This window comes from Portunus trituberculatus, chromosome 31, assembly GCF_017591435.1.
Source record: "Portunus trituberculatus isolate SZX2019 chromosome 31, ASM1759143v1, whole genome shotgun sequence".
NCBI lineage: Eukaryota > Metazoa > Arthropoda > Malacostraca > Decapoda > Portunidae > Portunus > Portunus trituberculatus.
Genome location: NC_059285.1, coordinates 3085546 through 3099121, shown reverse-complemented (window position 1 = coordinate 3099121; position 13576 = coordinate 3085546). Strand labels below are relative to the sequence as shown.

The following is a 13576-nucleotide window of genomic DNA, read 5'->3' as shown; positions in this document are numbered from 1 at the left end:
GTGAAGCAGGCAGGGAAGCAGGGGAGGTAGGAGGCGCAGGAGCAGGCAGGGCAGGCAGGCAGGTGAGCAGGCCGCTAATGACCAGGTGAGCGGCGCGGCGTGTAAAATGCTGACTCCGATTTGTGAGATTAAATTTCCTGAAAGGCACTCACTCAAAAGTCCTGCAGAGAGGCGGAGGCGGCGCGGCAACACACTGCAGCGGGAGGCGGTGAAGGAGTGAAAAGATCATATTGCAAGAAGAGTCTATTTCTCTCTTTCTCTCCCTCCCGTGACTACCAGTAACAATAATATCCTTTTCTGTTTCTACTACTACTACTACTACTACTATTACTACTACTGGTTATGTAAGAGGGTCATCAATGGCTATGGGCAACAAAAAGTGCGTAAAAAGGTCCACTGGAAAGGTCCAGTGGAAGGAAAAGGTCTGGTCCAGAATTAGACGGAATTACTATTACCATTTCTACATTTCCACTACTACTTTTATTACAATCACTACTACTCCTACACCTACTACTACTTCGTCTGCTTGGTACAAAGACCTCTGTCCCGCCCTCCTTTGCCTGCCCCGTGCCGTGGCCGCCAGACAGCAGAGGGGCGGCAGGGGGGAGTGCCGCGGCTCACTCACCTCCGGTAGGATGGCAGCGAGCAGGCGGCAGATAGCGGCATCAGCATCAGGAACACTAGCAGCGACAGCAGGCGACACAGCAGGGGACGCAGCAGGGCCATAGCCTCGCAGTACTACTATGACCCAGCCTCTTAGGGAGCAGGATGGGGCCCTCCCTCGACGCCGTCACGCTGCCGCTGTTCACCACCACCACCACCACCACCATCACCACCCCACGACCGCCAGCCTTCCCCCTGCCGGCCAATAGCCACCCCCTGCCACCCCCGCCTTCCGCCACCTGCCGCTATGGCTATGTACTTTTACGCCTCAAGGCTCCAAGTGCCCTTTTTCAAGGTGAGTGCATCAGAGAGAGAGAGAGAGAGAGAGAGAGAGAGAGAGAGAGCAGGTATTTTGTCACCTCAAGGAGTAAAAAGTGTGATTGCTAGTGTTGGGTCACCGCCCCCTGAGGCTGGAAGGGACGCGGAGGTAGAGGCGTGCATGTGTCAGGCGGCATGTGTCTCTTGTCTCCAGGTCACTCGCTGCACGCCTCACTGCCTCCACACCGCCGCCCTTTGAAAGGTGGGAGGGCGAGGGGAGAGGTGATGGGTGGTGTCCAGGTGTGTTGCTGCTCACCTGGCACTCTCCCACGCTGCCTAGCGGTGAGCATATTTTTGTTGATGCTTATTAATAGAAAATTAAAATACCACATAAGTTTACAGAAAAGCCGCGGGAATGCCAAGACTATCACAGCCTGCACCACCACCACCACCACCACCACCACCACTTGCTCATATGAGGTGTTCACCGAAGCATCACCATCAACACGACAAGGGTGATACATTGTAGTGCCTGAATTGAGGGTGTCTGACACACACACACACACACACACACACACACACACACACACACACACACACACACACACACACACACACACACACACAGAGAGAGAGAGAGAGAGAGAGAGTCAGGCATGTCACAGGAGGAATGTCTGCATTATTAAGATCACCGTCCTGGCCACATCCACACATGACACCCTGCAAGTATCGTGTTGTGTCACCGTAGCAGCAGTGAGGCAGCCCTGCACGGTTCCTTCACTGCCTTCCTGCCCCAAGCCACACCCGGGCACTGAAGTCTCGTTGTCCTCGCCGTTGTTTCTCCTGCACCGCTGTAATATGTTCTTCCTGTATACCTCCTGTATCTGTTATAGAGTTGCCGGCCGGACACGAACATTCCTGGGCAGTCGACAATCAGAGCAGCGAAACCATCATGTCCGCAGCTGTGTTCAGATGAGGAGGCGGTGAATAATGAGCGAGCACAGGTGTTGGCGTTATGGCTGAAGTGACCGCGGTGACCTGTCTGGCCGCTCTCAGACAAACCAGCGGACTGTGGCAGTATGATCCATAATTCTACGTGTACGAAATATAAATGACGGTGTGTTTATTTATCCCAGACAAAGCAGGTGATACAAGCATTTTTATTACAAGTGTGATGCGAGAGGATGAATAAGTTCCTGTCAGCTTAGTGTAAATGTTGCTTGCTTCACTGTGTTAAAGATAATACATTTGTGTTGCCCAGGTAGAACAAATGGCAGGCACCAATTTTGCAACTGTGATACGAAAGAGAACAAAAAATCGTGTTGATCCAGTCTAAATGCGGCTTCTCTCTCTGAGTTAAAGGCGATGGATTTATTTGTGCCAGACAGAACAAGTAAGAAGCATTAATCTTTGAGGACATGACAAGGAAATTTTCTTTGCTCCAATCCTGATGTGGCTTCTCTCAGCGTGTGGGACCTCCATTTCTCTCTTAGAAATAGCATCGCTCACCGCCACATTGGCCTGGAGTGGGAGGTCGCGCCGGGCAGCGTCGTCCTCGCGTCACACCAGTGTGTGCTGGCCGGGAAACTCTGACTCAGGATTTATTGCAGTTCAGAACGATCCCTGAGGCAGACAGCGCGGCTTCTCGTCACGAGGCACCACTGCACATATTGTATTAAAAAGTTTGAGTCGCAGTCTGCGCCTCACCAGTTCGGCCCAGCCTCCGCCACGCAGCACAGATATTGTTGCTTTGTTGTGTAGCTTCTCACTCGCCTCTCAAAGCTGGTCGTTGCGTGGTGTTATTGGTGGTGAGTATTTATTGCATAGCGGGGTAAGTGTTCGCTCTCTAGGAACGCCAACAGTCTAACGGAGTCATCGTTGTTTCACTTTTCAGTTAGATGAGTCTTTCAGATGACAACGCCTTACACCGCCTCGCCTGGCGCCGGTGTTACGGCACCTTGTAATCAGCAGAGTGCAGGAAGACGCTGCCTGTGATTGAAACGCCGCCAGGCTAAGGGATGCCGGCGGTGCCTCCCGCTGCAGGGTTGTCAGGCCGCCGCTGCCAACATGTGCCCGTCGCCGCCCCGCCTGGAGAGTCCCAGTCAAGTTTTGACGTCCCCTGGAAGATTTATCGCCGGGTCGGCCAGGCTGCGGATCCGGCGAGACGCACCATTAATAAGAGCCACCATGAGGCGCATGGCCAATGTTCTTGCCGCGCCCCTCCGAGGCGCCCTCTGTGTGTGGGAGCCGTACCACCCACACTTATTCTTCCAGTGTAGAGCTTTTTTTTTATGGTGTTTTATTTAACTTCCTGTACATCATGACGCAACCCTGCCCCAGCGTCCCAACCAGCGCCTGATACTGCCTCTAACCTGGCCTCATGTCAGGAGGCGCGTAAGCAAGTGAGAGAGAGAGAGAGAGAGAGACTGAGGATACCATAAACATCGCCAGTCTCTCCCCACAATAGTCGCTGTACGTAATGCTGAAAGAGTTGTGTGTCCCCGCGTGACCCGGCTGCTGCTGTGTGGGGGGGCCTTTCAACGCGTGCAGGTCAGTCAACCCGTGGCCCTGTGCCCTGCGTGCGTATGTCCCTCCCTCTCTTCCACACCCACAACATGCCGGAGTAACTGATGAGATAATGGACTGGACAACAACAAGCAGAAAATACACAGTGCTTGGCTATTAATGCAGTGTAGCGCAACGGGAACACTTAGTGACGAATAAAACGCTGTAGTATTGCATGTGTGTGTGTGTGTGTGTGTGTGTGTGTGTGTGTGTGTGTGTGTGTGTGTGTGTGTGTGTGTGTGTGTGTGTGGAATCCTGCACACCGCGGGACAAGTGGTTCATTGGACATTAATTGGATAGACGCATCGCCGCAGGAAAAAGGAGCATAAACATTGTATTGTCACTTAGCACGACATAGATGAACACCTGGTGGAGGCCGGAAGTGCGTGCTGGAGAGAGAGAGAGAGAGAGAGAGAGAGAGAGAGAGAGATATTGGTACCATGTATTGTTCCGACTGAAAACATCCGATAATTACAGACATATTTACACACACACACACACACACACACACACACACACACACACACACACACACACACACACACACACACACACACACACACACACACACACACACACACACACACACACACACAGCCATTGTTAGAATAATTTTTCCCTGTCGATAAACTCGATTTCTTGTTAATTAGCGTTTGTCTCTCTTGCAGGTAAGCTGAGCAGATGTGGCGACCAAGTGCTGGTGGGTGAGTGTGGCTCTCTCTCTCTCTCTCTCTCTCTCTCTCTCTCTCTCTCTCTCTCTCTCTCTCTCTCTCTCTCTCTCTCTCTCTCTCTCTCTCTCTCTCTCTCTCTCTCTCTCTCTCTCTCTCTCTCTCTCTCTCTCTCTCTCTCTCTCTCTCTCTTAGGCGCCTTCGGATTCTAATTGGCGTTATCAGAACCACCAGCATGTGTATCCCAGCGATAAGACAACGATGCTCCTTCATTAGAGCCGCTCACCCCCACCCGACCTATCACCCTCCCCGCTACCTCCTCCCCCGCCATGCCTCCCTCGCCCCACATCACTTATCACCCTCCCTGCTACCCCCTCCCCTGCCATGCCTACCTCACCCCACATCACCTATCACCCTCCCCGCTAACCCCTTCCCGCCACGCCTTCCTCGCCACGACTGCCTGGTTCCTGGTGGCGCTGGGGACGTGGAGAAGGCGCGGCTGTCCTCCAATACCACGCTTTCTTGTGGGAATTGTTTTTGGGTTGTGTTTGTGGTTGTTTTCCCTCGTTTTTCAGTCGTTTTGTGTTTTTTTTTTTTTAGCCATTTTTCTGTTTTTTATTTATTTTGTTTTCTCTGTTAGTGTGTGTTTGTTGATATTTGGTGATTTTTGTTTGTTTGTTTTTTGTTTTGTTTTTTCTTGAGGTGGTTTGAGTTTCTTGTGAGGGAATTTGTTGTTTATTTATTTGTGTGTTTAATTTGTTTTATTTTTTTGCTGTTTTTTTTTATATTAGTGTTGTTTGTTGGTATTTATTACTGATTGCTAAGGCTGATTCTTGTTCTTCACTTGTTGTTGTTGTTGTTTTTCTTCTTCTTATTATTATTATTCTTCTTCTTCACCATCATCGTCTTTTTCCTTTTCTTTTTCTTTCCTCTTCTTCTTCTTCTTCTTCTTCTTCTTCTTCTTGGTGTTAGTACTAGTGATGAGGCGAGGTGTGCCGCATTGTCTCGGCTCTCCGGCTTTAAGGGAATGACTGCAGGATGTTGGACAGATTGATAGAGAACTTGTTGTTGTTGTTGTTGTTGTTGTTGTTGTTGTTGTTGTTGTTGTTGTGGATAAGTAGCTTGTTATTTCTCTCACTCTTGTTCGTCTTGTTTTCCTGGGTTTTTTTTTCATTTTTTATTATTGTTATTAGTAGTAGTAGTTGTAGTAGTAGTAGTAGTAGTAGTAGTGGTGGTGGTGGTGGTGGTGGTGGTAGTAGTAGTGGTGGTAATAGTAATAGTAGTAGTAGTAGCAGTAGTAGTGGTAGTAGTAGTAGTAGTGGTGGTGGTGGTGGTGGTAGTAGTAATAGTAGTGGTGGTGGTAATAGTAATAGTAATGGTGGTGGTAGTAGTAGAAGTAGTAGAAATAGTAATACTAGTAGTAATAGTTCCATACTGAATAAGAATACCATCATAAGATCAAAAGGTAAAACACCAACTCTACACACACACACACACACACACACACACACACACACACACACACACACACACACACACACACACACACACACACACACACACACACATTTTCCGCAACACTCTCGCACATCTTTCATTCCGTTACAATCAAATCAAGCAGTGCCACTCTGCCTCGAACCTTTCCGTGTCACTGTCTGTCTGTCTGTCTGTCTGTCTGTCTGTCAAATGACTCTTCAACTCAGCGACACTTAACATTCATTACCAGACATTGGAGCCTTTTATTCAATTAGCCTTTTTGTATTCTTGTTCTTGTTATTACTCGTGAAATACTCTCTCTCTCTCTCTCTCTCTCTCTCTCTCTCTCTCTCTCTCTCTCTCTCTCTCTCTCTCTCTCTCTCTCTCTCTCTCTCTCTCTCTCTCTCTCTCTCTCTCTCTCTTTTGATTTTGCTTTGTGTGTGTTTGTGTTTTTTTCTTTTATCTTCCTTGCTTCCTCTCTTTTCTTCTTTTTTCTTCTTCTTCTTCTTCTTCTTCTTCTTCTTCTTCTTCTTCTTCTTCTTCTTCTTCTTCTCTTCTTTCTCCTCCTCTTCTTTTATTTTTTTTCTTCCTAAATGCGTTGTGATTTCTTTCTTCTGTTTGTATTGTGTTTTTTTATGAAGTGTCCTTTTTTCCATCTCCTCCTCCTCCTCCTCCTCCTCCTCCTCCTCCTCCTCCTCCTCCTCCTCCTCCTCCTGCCTTCATAGTCACGAAAATACTCACAACTGCAAACGTATCATTTTATTGTTCACATTTTTATTTCTTTTGCATCTGTGTGTGTGTGTGTGTGTGTGTGTGTGTGTGTGTGTGTGTGTGTGTGTGTGTGTGTGTGTGTGTGTGTGTGTGTGTGTGTGTTCTTTAGGCTTCATACAATGCCTTGCTCTCTCTCTCTCTCTCTCTCTCTCTCTCTCTCTCTCTCTCTCTCTCTCTCTCTCTCTCTCTCTCTCTCTCTCTCTCTCTCTGCTCTTTCTTTCTCCCTTTTCTCCCTCCAATCTTCCATCCCTTCACCTCTCCTTCCTTTCCTCCACATTTTCTTTTTCCCTTTTCTTCTCCCTTTTATTTCCTCCTTTTCTACCTTTTTCCACTCTATTCCTCCTCTCCTCTCCAATCTTCCACCTTTCTGTCTCCTTCCTTCCTTCTCCATTTTTCCTTCCCCTCTCGCTCTCCATCTCTGTCTTCCTCCCCTTTATTCCCTCCTTCCCTTCCTTTTTTCATCCTTATTCATTTCCTGTATTACCACCTTTTTTCTTTCTTCATTCTCTCCTTCTTCTCCTTCTTCTTCTTCTAATCGTACATCTCTCCTTCATTCCCTCCACATTTTTTCTTCGCCTTTTCCTTCTTCATCTCTCGTTTCCTTTATTTTTATCACTCCTTCCCTTCCTTCTTTTCCCTCATTCACTTCCTGTTCTCTTTCTCCTTCATTCATTCCCTCCCTCCTTCCTTCCTTCCCTTCCTTTCCCTCATTCACTTCCTGTATTACCACCTTCTGTTCTCTTTCTCCTTCATTCGTTCCCTCCCTCTGTCCCTCTCCTTCCTCCCTCTCCTGCCCCCCTCCCTGCCCCCCAGCCCCCCGAGTCGACCCACTCATTTACCACCATCGTCATAATCGTCTTTTCAACAATGCTTTTCAAAGGAACAATAATCTGATTGGTAACAAGACTTCCCGCCGCCTGATTGGTCCGCTGCGTCAGCCAATAGAAGCTTGCCCCGCCTGTTAATTGGTGAAGGCATTACTTTGTTTTGATTTGGTGTTCCCTTTCATCCGTTTTCTTTGGTTTCATTTGCTTTTGGTGTTGTTTTTGTTTTTCTATTTTTCTGTTTTTGTTTTTCGTGGCTTTGTTGTGTTTTGTTTGAGTTTCCCTCCCTTTTTCTTGTTTTTGTTGTTTTCTTTGTTACTTTTTTTTGTGATTTTTTTTTTATTGTTTTCATCTTTGTTTTGTGTTTGTTATGTTTGTTTTGGTCGTTTTCGTGTTTATTGCTGCTTTCTTTTCTTGTTCTCGTCATTATTATACTTTTCATTGTTTTTTTATTTACACATTACTTGTTTTTATCAATGTCATATTTCCTTATTTATTTACTCCCCTCGCCCTCTCTCCCTCTCTCCCTCTCTCTCTCTCTCTCTCTCTCTCTCCCCTCCTGTTTATTTCTACTTTCCTCTGCCTTTTCTTGTTTTATTCCTATCTTTTTCACTTTTACTTGCGTTTCCATATCTACTTATTTATTTATTTTTGTGTGTATTTCCATTTTCTTTCCCATTACAGCAAGTTAAGGTACATTTTTTCTTAGTTTGTCAATTATCCACGTCTAGTTTATTTAGTTAGTGTCTTGGATTATTGATTTATTTACTTATCTTTGTGTGATCATATTATCATTTATTCTCTCACTATTGATATATTGTTTGTAAAGTCATTCCATTTGTTATTTCTTGTCATTATCACCACCATCACTTCTCTGGGAGGTTATATTTTTATCATTTTCTTCACTTACACATTACTTCTTTTTTATCATTGCTATCTTCATCATTTCTCTGACTGATCATATTATTTATTTTCTCACTATCAATATATTGTTTGTAAAGTCAGTCATTTTTTTTTTCTTTGTCATAATCACCATCATCCTTTCCCTTAGAGGTCATATTATTATCATTTACTGCTTTACTTTCACTCTTAGAACCTTTGATGTGTTCTCTCAAGTCACCCATTTACTGTATTCCTTCCACCATTTTCTATAAACCAATAAAGAAAACACATTTGTTATTTTTTTTATCATTATCATCATTATAATTTTCTGCTTTACCTTCTCTCTTAGTACCTTCGATGTATTCCTTTTAAGTCACCCGTTTGTTTGATTTCATCCACCATTTTCTATAAACTAATAAAGAAAATATTTACTTCTTATTATTATCATCATCATAATTTCCCTAAAAGATCATTGTATCATCATTTTCTATTTTACTTTCACTATTAAGACCCTTGATGTATTCTCTTAAGTCACCCATTTATTGTATTTTATCTTCCATTCTCTATAAACCAATAAAGAAAACACTCTACATAGAAAACGAGGAATGGAAAAGAAAAAGGTAAAAAAGATTCGATCCTTTTTAAAGAAACTGGAACATTGTCGGGGTAATACAAAGAAAACGGGAATTTCGTCTCCCTATTATGACACTTTGGAGAGGAAAGAAAAATATTAACAAGATTATGTTTCCCTGGCGGCGCTGACAAGACTTCAAGATTTTTATTTATTTATTTTTTTTTTTTTCACTTTTTTCTCTCTTTCATGGGTTAATTCTTTTCTGCGATCATTTTTTTTTTTCATCGTTTCTGGTACATATTTTTGTGATCGTTTTGTGTTTTTGTTATTTTTTTGATGTTGCTTTACTTACACACACACACACACACACACACACACACACACACACACACACACACACACACACACACACACACACACACACACATTGAAGCCTTCTTAATCCGACTCAGCGTAAAGTGTTAGGTGGGGGGTAGGCTAGGGGAGTTGGTGGTGGTGGGGGTGATGGTTAGGAAGGAGGAGGGGGGTCCAGAGCAGGTGAGATGGAGCAGGTAAGATTAGCAGAAAGTCTGTTTTACGAGCGGGTCACGACCTAACATGTTACTTTTTAGCGACGCGGAGCTCAACTTGCCTCGTCTGAATAATCCTGACCATCAGTAAACAAGGTCAATCTGAGGTCATTCTCTCTCTAAACACCTGACCACCTTACCTGACCTGACTGCATCTCTAGGTCTTGTGTTGTGCCCCAGTTTAGAGTGTCCTCGTTGCCCAGTATATTCATTGTCTAAATTCTAAATAATGCTTTGTCCCCTTTTCTTTCTCTCTCTCTCTCTCTCTCTCTCTCTCTCTCTCTCTCTCTCTCTCTCTCTCTCTCTCCTTCGTTTAGTATTTTCACTGTAAACAGCATTGCATCTCCCGGTCTTGTGTTGTGTCCCAGTTTAGAATGTCCTCGTTACTTGTTCATCCTTTAAATACTTCTTCATCTCCTGGTTTTGTTTTTGTTTTTTTTCTCTCTCTTTCTCTTCTCCGTCCAGTATGTTCACGTGTTTTCACTCTCTAAACAGCATTGCATATCCCCGTCTTGTGCTGTGTCTTATTGTAGCGCCTAGGACGTTCATTATCTAAATTCTAAATAGTGTTGTGTCTCCTGTTCTCTCTCTCTCTCTCTCTCTCTCTCTCTCTCTCTCTCTCTCTCTCTCTCTCTCTCTCTCTCTCTCTCTCTCTCTCTCTCTCTCTCTCTCTCTCTCTCTCAAGACACTTCTGGAACTAAATTGGCTATTCTAAATGGAACTCTTTCTTACTAAACCATTTTTTCTGGGAGTGTGAATGAAATAAGTGACCTCGACCAATATTTTATACACTCGAGAAAAGGAAAAATAGAAATGGTTTGGATGCGTGTGAAGCCGTAGCATTAATCTTCACGCTCTCAGGATCACGCTCACTAGACTTGAAAACTGATATTACTGGTGAGCACAGGACGGTTTCAATTTTCTGCTGGTAGAGTATTAACTTTGATCACACACACACACACACACACACACACACACACACACACACACACACACACACACACACACACACACACACACACACACACACACACACACACACACACACACACACACACACACACATTATTAATTCACGTAAGTATCCCATAACTCTTCACAGCTCAGCGTAATATTTCCGTCCTTCCCTCACGATCACAATACAATATCGCATTCATCCCACTTTGATTTCACGCGGCATTTCATTCCCTCGACCATTTTCTATTGACACACACACACACACACACACACACACACACATATTTATATTATACTATTATTATTTTATCTCAACAATATAAGAATTTTCATTGTTATATTTTGGCGGAGGTTGTTATCAGGCCCTTAGGATATATTTGTCTGTGTGTGTGTGTGTGTGTGTGTGTGTGTGTGTGTGTGTGTGTGTGTGTGTGTGTGTGTGTGTTATCAGTCCCTACGGTAACATTAATATTTAGATGTTTTCCTTTGATGTGTTTGTGTTTGATTTGAAAGAAGGAGCTGCATTGTATTGTAGTGTGTGTGCCGGGGGACGTGGAGAGAACGCATTTTGTGTACTTGTGGACTACGAGTACTGGGAAGAGAGAGAGAGAGAGACAGAGAATGTGATGGAAGTTATGTATCACCCTAAAGCACCCTGAAAACACCTCATTCACTCTATAACACCCTTAAAACATCACCATCACCTTAATGCACCCTAAAATCACCACTATCACCCTATACCACCCTAAAAAAACATACCCATCACCTTAATGTTCCCTAAAACCACATTATCACCTTATAACACCCTTAAAAACATCACCATCACCATAATACACCCTAAAATCACCACTATCACCCTAGAAATCTCCTTAAAACCATCATTACCACACTGAAACCCTGAAAACAAATCTCTTAAAAAGTTCCCATCACCCTAAAACACCACAAAATCATCACCATAACCCTATAACACCCAAAAAACACATCACCATCATCCTAAGGCACCCTAAAACCCACCACTATCACCCTACGACTCCTTTAAAAATCCCCATCATCCTTATAGATCCTGAAACACAATCACGCTAAAATAACAAGATAATCTCCTTCCCTGTAAAGCATGAGTGCATTGAAGCTTTGTGTGTGTTGCATTACTCCTGCTGCAGATTACAAAAGCCATGGATAGTTAAATAAATCGAATAATTAATCTTTTCGATACTGGGACATATTTTTAACTTGAGATTTGTGTACGATTAGACCATTTTATTGACATTAGCAAGGGTTTATGGAGGTCAGAAGATTAATGGTTAGTCTTCATTATTTTCATCCCTTCAATACTGGGACATATTTTTACCTTGAGATTTGTGTACGATTAGACCATTTTATTGACATTAGCAAGGGTCTATGGAGGTCAGAAGATTAATAGCTAGCCTTCACTATTTTCATCCCCTCCATACTGGGACATTTTTACCTTGAGGTTTGTGTACGATTAGATCATTTATTTATTAGCAAGGGTTTATGGAGGCCAGAAGATTAATGGTCACAGTCTTCACTTTTCTAGTTTATTTCTTTCTCTTCCCTTTTTCTTTTCTTTCATCTAAAATCTATTCACATTTTTCTTTGTTCTGCTTTTCAAACGGCACTCCCTGACGTATTCTCATTGTTTTACATTTCCCTGTTTTTTTTCTTTTATTTTTCCTTTTCTCTCATTATTCAAACATGAAGCACTACTCTCTTTTCTCTGTCATGTAGAAATAACACTCCCGGCCTCGTAACCTCAAACACTTCCGCGCTTCACCTCCATTCTTTCATAAAGCTTTATTTGAATTTACACGAGTTTTTTTTTTATTCTAGGTGTGTTATGGTTCTTGAGGCAGATTGACAACATTTCTACATTATCAGCACAAGAAACACTCTAGAAACCCCCACAAATTATCTCTATGGCCTTTGAAAATAATCGTAATGAGAGAGCAAAATGTTTCTGAATACTGACCTTGTTGTGCACCATGACCTTCAGGAGTCCTCAGTGTCAACGCCGCACACTGCATCCTACTCCGCCACACAAGTCTGTCCTCATTCACGCCGCGCCACCCTCGGGAGCATACACAAGTCTTGGTTGCCGCACGCACAAAACTCCCTCGGGTCGAGCCGCCGAGTTCCCTTTGTAACCTGGAGAGAAGCCCGCCCCGTGCCCGATACTGGGAGAAAAGTGTCCCCAGCTTGTCGAGGCGGTGGGCGGTGGTGAAGGAGGAGGGCAGGAAAGGAACTGGGCTGTGGTGTGACCTACAATGTGGTTTCTTTCTTTTTCTGGTAGTCGGAGGAGGGAAAGAGGCTTTAGAGGGTAGTGAAGTCCATTTTTGTTCTATTTTTTTTTTCTGGGCTGTGGTGTGACTTACAATGGTGTTTTCTGTGTTTTCTGGTAGTGGGAGGAAAGGAAGCGAGGTTGTAGGGTAGTGATGTACGTTTTTGTTATTCTTTCTTAGTTGTGGTATGACCTACAATGGTGTTTTCTGTCTTTTATGGCGATATAGAATAAAGGGAAGTGGGGTTGTAGGATAATGATATCCAGTTTGTTTTCTCTTATTATTCCTTGAGGTGTGGGGAGTGAACAAGGCTTTCGAGGCTATGACGTTCAGTGATTGTTTTTTCTTTTTTCTTTTTTTTCTTTTTTGTCGTCGTCGTCGTCGGTGAATAATAAATAGCTTTGGAGGGAGTGACATTCATTAATTTTTCTTTTTCTGTCTTTACTTTGATGAAGCGAGGCGAACTTTTGAGGCAGTGACGCTCATTGGTTATATTTTTTCCCGGTGTTTCGGATGGAGGAAGAAGATAATTTGGGTTTGTCCAGTAAGGATGAGAGACCAACACTGGCGAGCCGAAAGGGAAACAATTACTTCCTGTTGGGTGTTTCAGGAAATACGCTTTTCATTTCTGACAATTTTCTATTAACACATCAGCGCTCAGTGCGACGCGTGGGCAGCGGACCTTAGAGGTGGCGGTAACTTTGGCTGGCACGTGAATATAAGAGAGAAAAATGAAGGTTGACAGTATTTAAGGAAGACTAATTAACGTTGGCTGTCATTTATGGAGATAGATTGAATATAAGCTAGGAAAGTTAACGTTGACGGTGGTTTGAGGATGCGCATTAGAATATAAGAAAGAAAGATTAACAGCATATAGACTTTTGACATTTATAGACAAACCTCTTGGAGTTTGGGGAACGTACATCTTTTCTTTTTAGAGAGAGATTTCAAGACATTTGTCTCAGATTTTTAGCTCTCTTAATCGTTTAGGGAACTGGCAATCTAGTGGGTCTTTTCTTTTTGTTTCTTGTTGCCCTTGGCCAGCGTCCTCTATTCCATAAGAAAAATATAT

At 43.7% G+C, this 13576-nt stretch overlaps 1 protein-coding gene across 1 annotated transcript in view; it reads left to right on the top strand.

The window, feature by feature from the left end:
• LOC123511685 (ras-GEF domain-containing family member 1B-like) overlaps positions 1-13576 on the top strand; it is a 409983-nt gene that overhangs the window by 307152 nt on the left and 89255 nt on the right. The window lies entirely within an intron of this gene.